Genomic DNA, 12514 nt, shown 5'->3' with positions numbered 1-12514 from the left:
CCTTCCCCTTTGCTCCCAATGTTTGCATTCCAATCACCAGTAATGATCAATACATCTTGATTGCATGTTTGATCAATTTCAGATTGAAGAAGTTGGTGGAATTCTTCTATTTCATCCTCACTGGCTTTAGTAGTTGGTGCATAAATTTGAAAAACAATGGTATTAACTGAGCTTCCCTGTAAGCGCATGGATAGTATCCTATCACAGATAGTTTGGTACCTCATGACTGGTCTGGATATGTTCTTTTTGATGATGAATGTAACACCATTCCTCTTCAATTTGTCATTCCTGGCATAGTAAACCTTGTGATTGTCAGATTCAAAATAGCCAATACCAGTCCATTTCAGCTCACTAATATCTAAGATAATGTGTTTCATTTCATTTTTGACAACTTCCAATTTTCCCAGATTCGAACGTCGTACATTCCATGTTCCAATTTTCAATGGATGTTTACAGCTGTTTCTCTTCATTTTTAGCTGTGCCCCATCAGCAAATGAAGTTTCTGTGGGCTTTCTCTCATGAGCTTTACTCCATTAGCATTATCATGGTCAACTCTACTTTGATGAGGCAACTCTTCCCCAGTTGCATTTTGAGTGCCTTCCAACCTGAGAGGCTCGTTTTCCGGCACTATATCTGACAGTGTTTCTCTGCTATTCATAAGGTTTTCAGTGACTAAATATTCAGAAGTAGTTCGCCATTCTATCTTCCTACTCTGTCATTGTCTGGAAGCTCATCTGAAACCTGTCCACCATGGGTGACCCTGCTGGTATTTAAAATACCGGTGTCATAGCTTTCAGAATCACATCAACTCACAAGCCACCACAGTATGACAAACTGACAGAAAAATCGTGGCCATTTGGTTTTAACTAGAAACTGTCACTTTGAATTTCGAGGAGATCTGTGTGCTTGCATAGTCGAATCCTCCAGGGGTGGGGATGAGTTGTCCATTCGCTCAGGCATCCCCTCTAGTCACCAGAATGGAGGTGTGCAGACAGCGAGAGACCAATGAACAGATACCAAAAGAAAAGAATATCCACACCTGTATCTCCACGGTTCTGACAGGCATTTGTGGCTGTTCTGATCCTTCCCTCACTGGTTTTTCCCAAGATGGTGGCTCTGGGAGCATCTGAGCATCTTGCATTAGAAAGCAATGGATTTCTTGAGTCTGCTACAATATCCCATAGCTGTAAGCCTTTCAATCTTCCAAATATTCCTTTATATGTGGTTCAGAGTTATAGCACCATCTCCTGAGCTTGCTTGGTCCGGTATTCTGTGTTGTTGGTGATGGAGCTCCTCACTGTACGTCTACCTGATCTGCCATCATGAAGTAGGCCATTATTTTTTTAGTAGTAGTGATACTTATTTCAGAGTCTTTGCAAATTTCACAATCTGCCTTATCAATATCTTTCTGTGAAAACTGGGACTGCATAGGTTTCATCTGTGAGTTTTGGTTTAGATATTCAGGCCAGGATAGCTGGTGGTTGCCATAAAGTTTTATTTCATGAATAATCTTAATTTTCTCAGAGCTTTTTTATGTCAGTTTTGACCAAAAGCTTGAACCATGTGATGATATCCATTTACTTATGTTGGAAGGTACTGTGTATCCCCCAGTTATAAGAAATCAGAAAGTTGAGGTGATGGTAAAAAGAAGGTGTACATTCTTATAACACAGTAGAGTTCTCTGGAGGATAAATGTTCTAGAATGATTGATAATATCTAAGTTTTCCAGATACTGAACCTCCAAGAGAACTATAAGATTCTTGTGTTTTCAAAGAGTCTAATGCATTTTTGTGATAATTGTGATTTGTGTTGTTGAGGGCACAGCTGTTTTTAGATAGGTCTGTAGAAAATATTGTCCTACAGGAAAGCTTACCATAAATAATGCACAATAGTCAAAATGCTTATTTTTACTTTACTCTATGATATAATTTCTAGAGACTTTTTTCTTGGATTAACTATTAACACCCTTGGAAGCAGCAGCCAAGAAATCAAATGACGCATTGAATTAGGCAAATCTGCTGCACAAGACCTCTTTTAAAGTGTTGATAAGCAAAGATGTCAGCTTGATAACTAAGGTACTCATGACCCAAGCCATGATATTTTTAATAACCTCATATGCATGCAAAAGTTGGACAGTGAATAGGGAAGATCATAGAAGAATTGATGCATTTGAGTTATGGTGTTGGAGGAGAATATTGAAAATACCATGGACTGCCAAAAGAACAAACAGATCTGTGTTGGAAGAAGTGCAACCAGAGTGTTCCTTGGAGTCCAGGAAGGCCAGACTTCTCTCTCATACTTCAGACATATTGTCAGGAGAAACCAGTCACTGGAGAGGGATATCATGTTTGATAAAGTGGAGGGTCAGAGAAAAGGAGGAACACCCCCAGAGAAATGGGTTGGCAAAGTGGCAGCATCAATGGGCTCAAGTGTGGTGGTAGCAATTGTGAGGTTAGCTCAGGGCCAGGCAGTGTTTCGTTCTTTGTGCATAGGGTCGCTATGAAGCGGTACTGACTCGATGTCACCTAACAACAACAACAACCATATTCTTAGACAATGTTAAGTATTTCTAATGTATAACACAATATAACACATAATTTTTCAAGCAATGTCCACCTTAAATTGCAAATAACTATTGGACTTCTGGTGTAGCTCTGTATGATAAGCACTGAACTGTGAACCACAGGGTCAGCATTTCAAACCCATCAGCTGCTTCTTGAAAACTCTATACAGGATCACTATGAGTCAGAACCAACTCAATAGCACTTAACAACAACAACAGTAAGTAATAGTAAGGATTATGCCACTGGCTTGGGTCAACAGAGATAAACAAGAAGATAAAGCCTTAATGATTTTTGGAACAAAATATTTATACCTTATTCAAGTATTCTAAGTAATCTTGGAGTTAGTCATAAAAGAAGATTGAGGAAAAATAAAAGTATTTACTTCCAGTTTTCTAAAGATTCAACAAAATTCAGATTGAGGAGATTCAAGAATATCACCCAGATTTTAACTAAACCATAAAGGTTTGAATAGTAAGTCTAATTGATTGGATTCTGTGGATCCAAGATCCAATGTCTAGAAGAAAAATAAATGCAGGGTGGTTTAGATACCACCACCCTAAATAGCTCCAACTTGAAATATAAGAGACTTTTCAAAAAATTCGAGTGTTGGTGTGGCACTGTAGGATAAGCACTAGACCACAAGGTCAGTTTGAACTGCAAGGTCAGCAGTTCAAATCCATCAGCCTCTTCTCAGAAGCTCTGCAGGGTCACTGTGAGTCAGAAATGACTTGACAGTACTTAACAACAACAACAACAACAGGCCATATTTTAAAGAGCAAGATTTTAGTTCTTTGTTTGCTTTCTAAAGTTCTCACAAACTGTATCACATTATATATAAAAAGGTAACTTTCTACAAGTTCCTAAAAATATTTTATTCAAGAAAAAGTTCTCAAAATAATCAAATATATAAACTCAAACCTCTAGCTAAGTAGTTTAAAGCAGGAACACAGAGTTGACTGAGAAATTATTTGGTGCAAATTCAGTGGCAGGGGTAGTGGCGAATTCATGCTGCCTGGGTGTCTTTGGTTCTGAGACTTATTGCCCAGCATGCCATGCATAACTGTCTTGTTTCTAAGTATACTTTCAGCTTTGTGCTTGATTCTGTTGATCATTCTTCCAATAAATCCTGAAGTTAGAGAATTCATTGCTGAGTTGAGTAATCAACCAAGAATGCTCACTGATTATACCACCTACTCCTTTTTAAACTTTTTCTGCTTTTCCTTAAACACCTGATTTCAAGGTACATTAAAAAAAAAAAATTAATATTGGTCATCTATATGGTTACATGTGTTTTGTGGGCTTTATCGATACCTAATCATTATGATCTGTGTTTGAAGAAGTGCAGCCAGAGTTCTCTTTGGAGGCCAGGATGGCCAGACTTCATCTCTCATAATTTTGACACATTATCAGGAGGGACCAGTCGCTGGAGAAGGATATCATGTTTGGCAAGGTCAAAGGATTAGAGAAAAAGAGGAAGACCCCCAGCGAGATGGATTGGCAGAATGGCAGCATTAATGGGCTCAAGTGTGGCAACAAGTATGAGGTTGACCAGGACCGGGCAGTGTTTCGTTCTGTTGTGCATAGGGTCGCTATAAGTCGGTACCAATTTGATGGCCCCCAAGAACAACAACAAAGTCATCATGAGTATACTATTGATGCAAAAGTATGTTTCACATCCCAAATGGACTTTTCAGTGAAGTTGGAAAATACAGGTATTAGTTGTTTATTTATTAGGAGTTTAGGAGTGATATTAGCAGACAGAAATTTTTTAATATACAAAGAAACTAAATTGTAAAAAAATAAATTTTTCAGAGCAAAGTTTTAAATAGATGCTTCCTAGCTCAATTTTCATTTAAAAATTCCTGCTATTATTACAGTTAAGGAATTATATACAGGAGCTCAAATTTACATCATATGAAATATGCATTGTTGTTAAGTCCCGTGGAGTTTGTTCCGACTCATAGTGACCCTGCACAGGGTTTCCGAGGCTGTAAATCTTTACGGGAGCAGAACGCCTCATCTTTCTCCCATGGAACAGCTGGTAGTTTCAAACTGCTGACCTTGCGGTTCACGGCCCGATTCATAAACACTACGCTACCAGAGCATTAGAGAATGGATTTTTAGTGACACATCTGGTGATTGTTTGAACTTTTTTTTTAAAGCAAGAGATTTCAAAATAAAGGATGAGATGGAAATATATAAATCCATGTTATTTTGACGCAGTGACATATCTACTTACTAGGAAGCTTTCACGAGCAATTATAGTTTCCATCAAGGACACTTCATTACTGAAACTGCAGTTAGTTTGGGTTGGCTATAGTACATCTCTCAGTCCCCAGATAACTTTAAAAGAAAGTTGTTAGAGGAAATTTTTAAATTGTTCTTGAAACTTTTTGTCTGTTTCTATGAAAAATAATATCTTTCAGTGTAGAATGAATGCAAAGTTGGTTAAAGGTTATCTCCAATGTTGCATAGCTAATCGTTGGCCAAGTCAAATTTTAACATGTCTTTTACTCCAACGTTCTGTTTACAACAAAACATGATTTTCTTCAAAGAAGATATCTTGCTGAAAACAAACTCTTGCAACACACCATTATAGAAAAATATCACAATTATATTCTTTTTGCCACTTCAAAAGGCACATGGTGATGTTGATTTTCTTTTTTGCCCATTCATGAAAGAATTTATGCTAGTGAATTCTAAGGCAATGATTTTATTGCAATATTAATTTTAAAATCAGTTAAATATCCAGTAGTTAAATTACAAAAAAAATTATATTTATCTCATTTAGGTTCTTCATAAGAGCTTTGCAAGACTTGTCACACAAACATCATACTTTCACACTAGCAATGATTTCCATTGATTGAAACAATTTGACTGCATACTGACCATGAGTAAGATACTGTTCTGGGTATTTGGGAAGCCTCAGGGAGGAAACAGAAGAAGCACAAATCTCTGTGCTCATGAATTTATGTTTAGCAATAAAAAAAAGGCAATAAAATGAAGCTCTTTTGGATAATTTTACATAGAAAAGTAGAATAATCTGGCTTATAATTGAAAAGGATTCTCTGATGTGTGAACAACAAATTGCAGAGAGGCAAGGATAGAAGCAAGAAGACCAATTGGGAACATATTATAATAGTCTGAGTGAGAGATAGAGATGCATGGCAGGTAATAGCCATGAGAGTAGGTCAGATTCTGAAACTATTTTGAGTGTAGAATCAACAAAACAATTATATGCTGGTAGAGGGGCTATATAGCATGTGACCAAAAATAAAATAAAAAATGAGTCTAGAGTTTCTTGGTAAGCAACAGGAAGGATATGGTTAATTTCAATTAAGATGGAATGAATGTGAAAGAAGTATATTTTGGAAGAAGTCTTTCTGTACAACATGTTCAAAAGTAGATTAAGAGCCTGTAAGAGACCAAAGACATATATTTCCATGTATTTTATTTTAAAAAGCCATATCCTTTTTTGTGGGCATCTCTGCAGGAAACTGAAAGGCAAGAAAGATGAATTGTGTTGAAGTCCAAACCTGGCATCTAATAAGAAGAGTGAGAACTTCTTTTAGGAACTAAAATGAGGGATTCAGCTTTCAAAAACATTTACTCAGTCCCAGAGAGACCTTCAAATCAAAGATCTGAACAGTAGGTAAAACAAAATAGAAAGTTCAATTATCCAACTTTATAAATAGTTCATTTGTTTATTTCTTCATTTACTTATTCACTCATTTACTCAATTTCTTGCTCACAAAATCAACAAAGGCAAATAAACCCCAGTCTTTTCCCTCAATAACTATAATCAAACATATAAAAATAAATGCCTCCCTCCTATTGATTGGACCTCATGAAATAAGATTCTTTTCTTCCCCCCAAAAAATCCATGATTTATTGGGTGGCACAGAGAGATGGGTCAAGAACACCCTATAATTTTTTAATGTTTGCAACTGTAGTATAATTATAATCTTGAAAATATTAATTCAAACTTATTCTGAGTCTGCTGTATCACCCCTTACAAAATACTGCTATGTTTGATTTCTTAGTCTGCCTTTGCTTTTGAGATCACAATATTGTTGTTGTCAAGTGATCATCTACATTGACAAACAGTGTTTCTTTATCTGAGCTCTTTGGACTGCTGATCTCATAAGGGACTTGAGCTCATTTTATTGTGCTAGTATGTTGTTGTTAAGTGCTGTTGAGTTGCTTCTTATTCATAGAAACCCTATATAGGGTTTCCAAGAAGTAGCTGTGTGTTTGAATCATTGACCTTGTAGTTAGCAGTCCAGTAATTTTGTCTCAATTACAGACCTGCAAAGACTGTACTGCAAAACCAGGTCACAGAATCATCAAGCTCATCCTTAATCTAAGAGTAGGAATATGTTTCTGGGGGTAAAGATGGAGCAGTAAACAGAAAGTGAGACCAGGCACTGTGCTAAATCAACCTGAGTCTAATCAAAATGCCAAGAAATAGGAATCAGAGTGGGAGAAAACCAAATCACAAGTAGAGATGAAATATCTGAGAATGGAGATGTCGGTGATATTGCTTAAATCATGGAACATCTAGTGGAATGTTCCTCTCTATGTGATGTTACCTCACAGGCAAAATCCAGGCTCTTTACTCCATATATTCCTTCAGTGGTGGGATCCAAATAGAATCCTCTAAGGAATCTAAGGTAGTCTTCAGGGTATCAAGAATAATGTAAATAACATATCCTCGGAATAGGATAGGACTTCATGGTCCCTGAAGACATGACTCCAGTTTGAGAAGATGGGGAGTAACAATTGTTTCATCATTTTTGTTTTTTTTTTTATGTTTAGAAATTGTTGAGTTTCAACATGAAAAATGACAAATGTTGTTTTGGTTCACTTTGTTATTCCCGATGTTATTTGAAAAAAGAATTCCTTGGTCAAAGGTAATATAAAAATATAACAATTATAACAACAAATGTGATATAATCTTTCATTTGTAAGCAAGGATAACAATACAAAGCAAAATATAACAAAAAGAAAAATCCAACTGCATCTCATTTTTAAGACCACATTAAAACAGTAATTACAGGAAGGTTAAAGGGAATGAATGGGTAAAGGCATATTATCAATTCTTTCTTCTATATTAAAGAAAAATTGAAGTTATAATAAATACAAAGTTAAATCCTGGTGTGAGGCTATAGGATAAACACTGGACTGCTAGCGTAAGGTTGGCAGTTCAAATCCGTCAGCTGCTCCTTTGAAACCCTATCCAGGGCCTCTGTTAGTTGAAATTGACTCGATGGCACTTAGCAATAATAACAACAAGGTAAGTAAAAAAGTATAGCTATTAGTGTTCCCGTTCATGCATGCATGGGTTTAAACATGTCTCTGATCTCAGGATAAGTGGATGGTTGCAGAAAAGTTTTCTCAGTAATATATTTGTCTCAGTTTTCTCAAGATGCCTTCAAAAAAGGTTCTATCAAAATAGTGCCTTCCAAGGGGAGGTGCTGGGCCATTTAAATCCAAGGTAGAGAGGTCGTCTCAGAAAATTATGGCACATTTTGTTTGGGATTTCAAAGGGGTCATCTTGATAGACTTTTCCGATAGACACAGGATGATCACAGGGGCTTATTTAGAAAGAAGTTTTAAGATAATTGAAAATTCCATTGATGAGAAAGAGTCCAGGAAAGTTGCACTGAAGATTTTTTTTTTTTAAATCATGACAATGTACCTGCTCATTCTTTATGCTACAAGAATTTCATTGAGAAACCTTACCCACACACACTACATCCCTTATAATGCTTCAGATTTCTTTTTGTTCCCAAATTTCAAATGACATTTAAAAGTACAATGATTTCAGTCCTTCACTGAAGCCAATACTTGTGTTTTCAAGCAGTGTGCATTAAAGAGCACAGCATTCTTCAGGGAGTGGTTACAAAGATGGGAACACTGCCTTTAGGAGTGTAAAAATGAGAAAGTGGATGATATGTTGAGAAACAGTAGATTCATAATTTGATATTTTTAATAAAAGCTTCTGATTTTGAACAATAATTTTTTACTTATCCTTGCATGCCCCCTCTTAATAATGGTTACATAAATATTACATTTGTAGCAGCTCAACTAATTTTTTTGCTCTTTGTTAAAGGGCTTTGACTGGTCAATTTCAGCTTATTCTGTTTTTATGAGTAAAATAGATCATCCTTTTGTAAAGGTTTATTGTGAACTAGGTGAAGTATTAGCTCATTATTAGGTTGTTATTGTTAAGTGCCATCAAGTTGGTTCTGACTCATAACGACCATGTGTAGTGTTTCCAAGATGCAGCTGGTAGGTTTGAACCACTGACTTTGTGGTTCACAGTCCAATGCTGATACTACAGCACCACACCAGGATTCCATTCCTAGGTAGTCATAGTTAGAAGACAAAACTATGATCCAGATAATACTTTGTATATCCATTTTTAGTTTTAAAAATTAAATGATTGATACTCATTCTATGAAATATATTTTGGTTCTAATAACTACTTCGGCATTGCTATTAGGGAGCTATGAAGATATCAACAAGGTCATGAGACCACACTAATAGTGTGTTGTCTTTTAAAGAGGAACTTGATGTTACTACTTATGGTGCCAGTTTTATCTGTTTGTTTGTTTTAATGTTTTATTGTTAATTGAGTGAAGGTTTCCAGACAGATCATCAGTTTTATGGTGCAAGTTTTGATGCAATTACATCTTTCTGGCTGATAGCACATAACATAGATGATAAGAAGGTACTTAGCGGGAACTCAGGAGTTCTGGTGTGGCGCTATAGGCTAAGCTCTGAACTATCAACCACAAGATTGATAGTTCAAACCCACCAGTTATTCCTTGGAAACCCTACACTGGGTCACTATGAGTCAGAACCAACTTAACAACATTTTATAACAGTGGGAATTCACATAGACTGTGTGTACAGATTGCCAACTGTAAAATATAGGCATCTGTAGGTATAAATAAGTGGAATATGTTCTGATGTGACCTATCAAAGGGAAATATATATTGGATATGGCTGTGTGTCATTAAGTTGATGAGTCTCACTTGTGCCTCCCACATCCCAAATAGGCATAGAGAAAAAACTATACAGAGTATCAAAGGAGCGCTGATAGCATAGTGGTTACAAATTGGGCTGCTAACCTCAAGGTCAACAGTTCAAAACTACCAGCAGTGTCACTGGAGAATGATGAGGCTTTCTGCTCCTGTAAAGATTTACAGCCTCGGAAATCCTATACAGGGCCGCTATGAGTCAGAACTGAGTCCACAGCACATAACCAACATCACCTGAGGTGTCAAGTGTTTGGGATTGTCTGATGATTAACTAATTCCTTCTAGCTCTCTCATTATGCTATGCCTCCTCATATTTGTGTTCTTCAAACCAAACTGTTTTGTGAACCACAGCTTCTTATACCAATGTGATTTACTACATATAGTCATGCTACATACGGTTTTATTATATACAGTCATATAGACCACCTCTGTACAGCACAGCACAATTCACCTCTCCTGCAGTTGAGTTTCCTAATGGCCTAATTTGCCCAGGATTCTCATCAGTTGATAATACTTGTGGTAAAGACAGAGCATGTATACTAACCAGTGGTTCTCAAAAGTGTGATCTCTGGAACTTTGAAGATGCCAAGATCTTTTCAGGAGTCCATAAAGTCAAAATTGTTCTCATAATAGTCCTAATGATCAACTTGCCCTTTGAATTGTGTTGATATTTGCAACAATTCCAGAAATCAAAATGGCTAAAACTGGAGGTGTCTTAACATGATGTGAGTCAGTGGCAACAAACAAACAAAAATGTTGGTTATGATTCCGTATCATAACCAACATTTTGTTGTTGTTGTTTCTTTTAGTTTTATTCACATCCAAGACTGGGGAGAAGGATGAGATGGGAGGGAATCAAGGACTTGGGGCTCAGGAGGGAGGTAATTTCTCATTTGAAATATATGGGTCCTTACTTGGTTTCAAGGTGAAGGAATGGAGATGAGAAGAAAGATCTCTCTGCTAACAACTGGCAACTCACGGAGAAACTCTGTGCTCAATGCCAGCTGGAGGCATGGTGGCACTCTCTCCACTAAGGGGTAACTTTGGAGCTCCAAGCAGGGGAACTACCTGGGAACTGAACTAAGGCAGGCTTCTTTCTCCAACTAGAGAAGTGGCTATGCAGGCGCTGTGCACACTTGGCAAGGCCAGGCCAGCTAGTTAACAGTTAGTGACCATGCTCCTTACCAGTCACTATAGGTCTATGGGTAGGTGCAGTTCTGGTCAGTGTCTCCTGCCAGTAGCTTGGGCTAGGATGCCTTGGGAGCGGCAATAGAGGTTGTCACTTGAGCTTCACAGAGAAGCCAGAGTGGAACATCACTGAGGAAGACGTCCATGAGGTCACCTCCCACCTCCTGTGCAATCTGGGCAATCGGTTGCCCCTTCTGACCAATCAGGACTTTCACATGAGATTCTTTGGGCACTAGAAGCTTCTGTAGGATCACCAGCTAGTCACTTGACCCTTCCTCTCACACTTCAGTCTTCTGCTGTACATTGTATGGCACCTTCCGGGGGAGGTACTTGAGGAGTTTCTCCTGGATGATGTTGGCAGAGATCTCATCAGAGGTCTGGGAAGTGAGTACTCCACTGTGGAACCTCCAGGGTCCTAGCTGGGTCTGTGCCAGGAGGTATTGCTTTTATGTTTTCACATCTTCTTGGCTTAAGGCTGATAACATGAAGATCTCCCAGAAGTGAAGCCAGCCAATCATCTGAGGGCCTCCCACAGATTGTGAGTCTGCATGCCTTAGCTTCTGGGCTGGAGCAGTGGGTAGTGGGGTGTGAGCGGAAGGCCTGCTTGATCTTGAGCTTTTTCCCATTGATATCACCCTCAGTGAGGGCTGCTGTGAGCCCCATGAGAACTGCCTTTACTCCAGACACTCTACCTTATTCAGGACAAGGATGCTAGGGACCTGGTAGAACTGAGTCAAGCACCTGAAGGCTGAACTAATTTCAAGTCCACTTGTCCAAGACATCTACAAGAACCACAAACAGATCAGCAGATTCTGAGTATCTTCCAGCAAAGACAGTTCTAGATGGTGCGCCTTCCGATTAATGGGGTTGATGAGGCCAGGTGTGTCAATGAGAATCACCTGAGCCTCCTCTGTGATGACTCTCAGAAGCTTGGCAGCGAGTGGTATGCGCCTTCTTGGATACAGGAAACCTTTTTCAGCCCAGTAGCTGGTTGTAGAGTGTTGACTTTCCTGCATTCAGGGCTCCTAGGAGGAACACTCACAGGACTTGGGGGTTCTCAGTCATGTCGGGGCGATGGACCAAGAGGAGATCCTGCTCATTTTTGTACATGGACACCGTGGAGACAGAAGAAGTCAGGGAATTGTCAGGCTGAGTGAGTCCAAGGAAGTGGTCCAGATCCCTAAGAGGCTCAGGACAGGCATGGACCAGAGAATGCAGCACCTGTGACACAAGACACACCCCTCTGCTGAGAGCCCAAGAGGAGGGGAGACACCTTACCCAGGCCCTTGCTGTTTTGGGGCCCAGCTTCCAGACTCCTACCATAGCACAAACTAGCCTAGCCCGAACTGGCTGGTGGCAGCACTTACAGCAGCCTAAAAACTAATATTTAAGAATCTATACAAGACTGTTCAATTTTTGTGTAATATAAAAGATCTACAATTATTTGACCTGGCTATTGAAATATTTCTTACTTTCTCAGCTACCTGTGTGAGGTTGGATTTTATTCATATACTCAGCCCAAATTATATATTGCAACAAATTAAACACGGAACTAAATATGAGAATCCAGTTGTCTTCAGTTAAGCCAGACAATGAAGGAGCATTCGCACAAAAAATGTTTCAAAGCTATAAAACATGTCACTCTTTTTACTATTTTGGAGGCAGGTTTGAGGTGGAAAAACAATTATAGTTCATAAAAATATGTTAGCTACA

General features: G+C 38.4%; 1 pseudogene; it reads right to left on the bottom strand.

The window, feature by feature from the left end:
• Nucleotides 1-10860: 10860 nt before the first annotated feature.
• LOC102813970 overlaps nucleotides 10861-12514 on the bottom strand; it is a 70527-nt pseudogene continuing 68873 nt past the window's right edge.

Source organism: Chrysochloris asiatica, unplaced genomic scaffold (genome assembly GCF_000296735.1).
Source record: "Chrysochloris asiatica unplaced genomic scaffold, ChrAsi1.0 scaffold00176, whole genome shotgun sequence".
Taxonomy (NCBI): Eukaryota; Metazoa; Chordata; class Mammalia; order Afrosoricida; family Chrysochloridae; genus Chrysochloris; species Chrysochloris asiatica.
The sequence above is the reverse complement of the archived record's forward strand: the minus strand, read 5'-3'. Positions and strand labels throughout refer to the sequence as shown.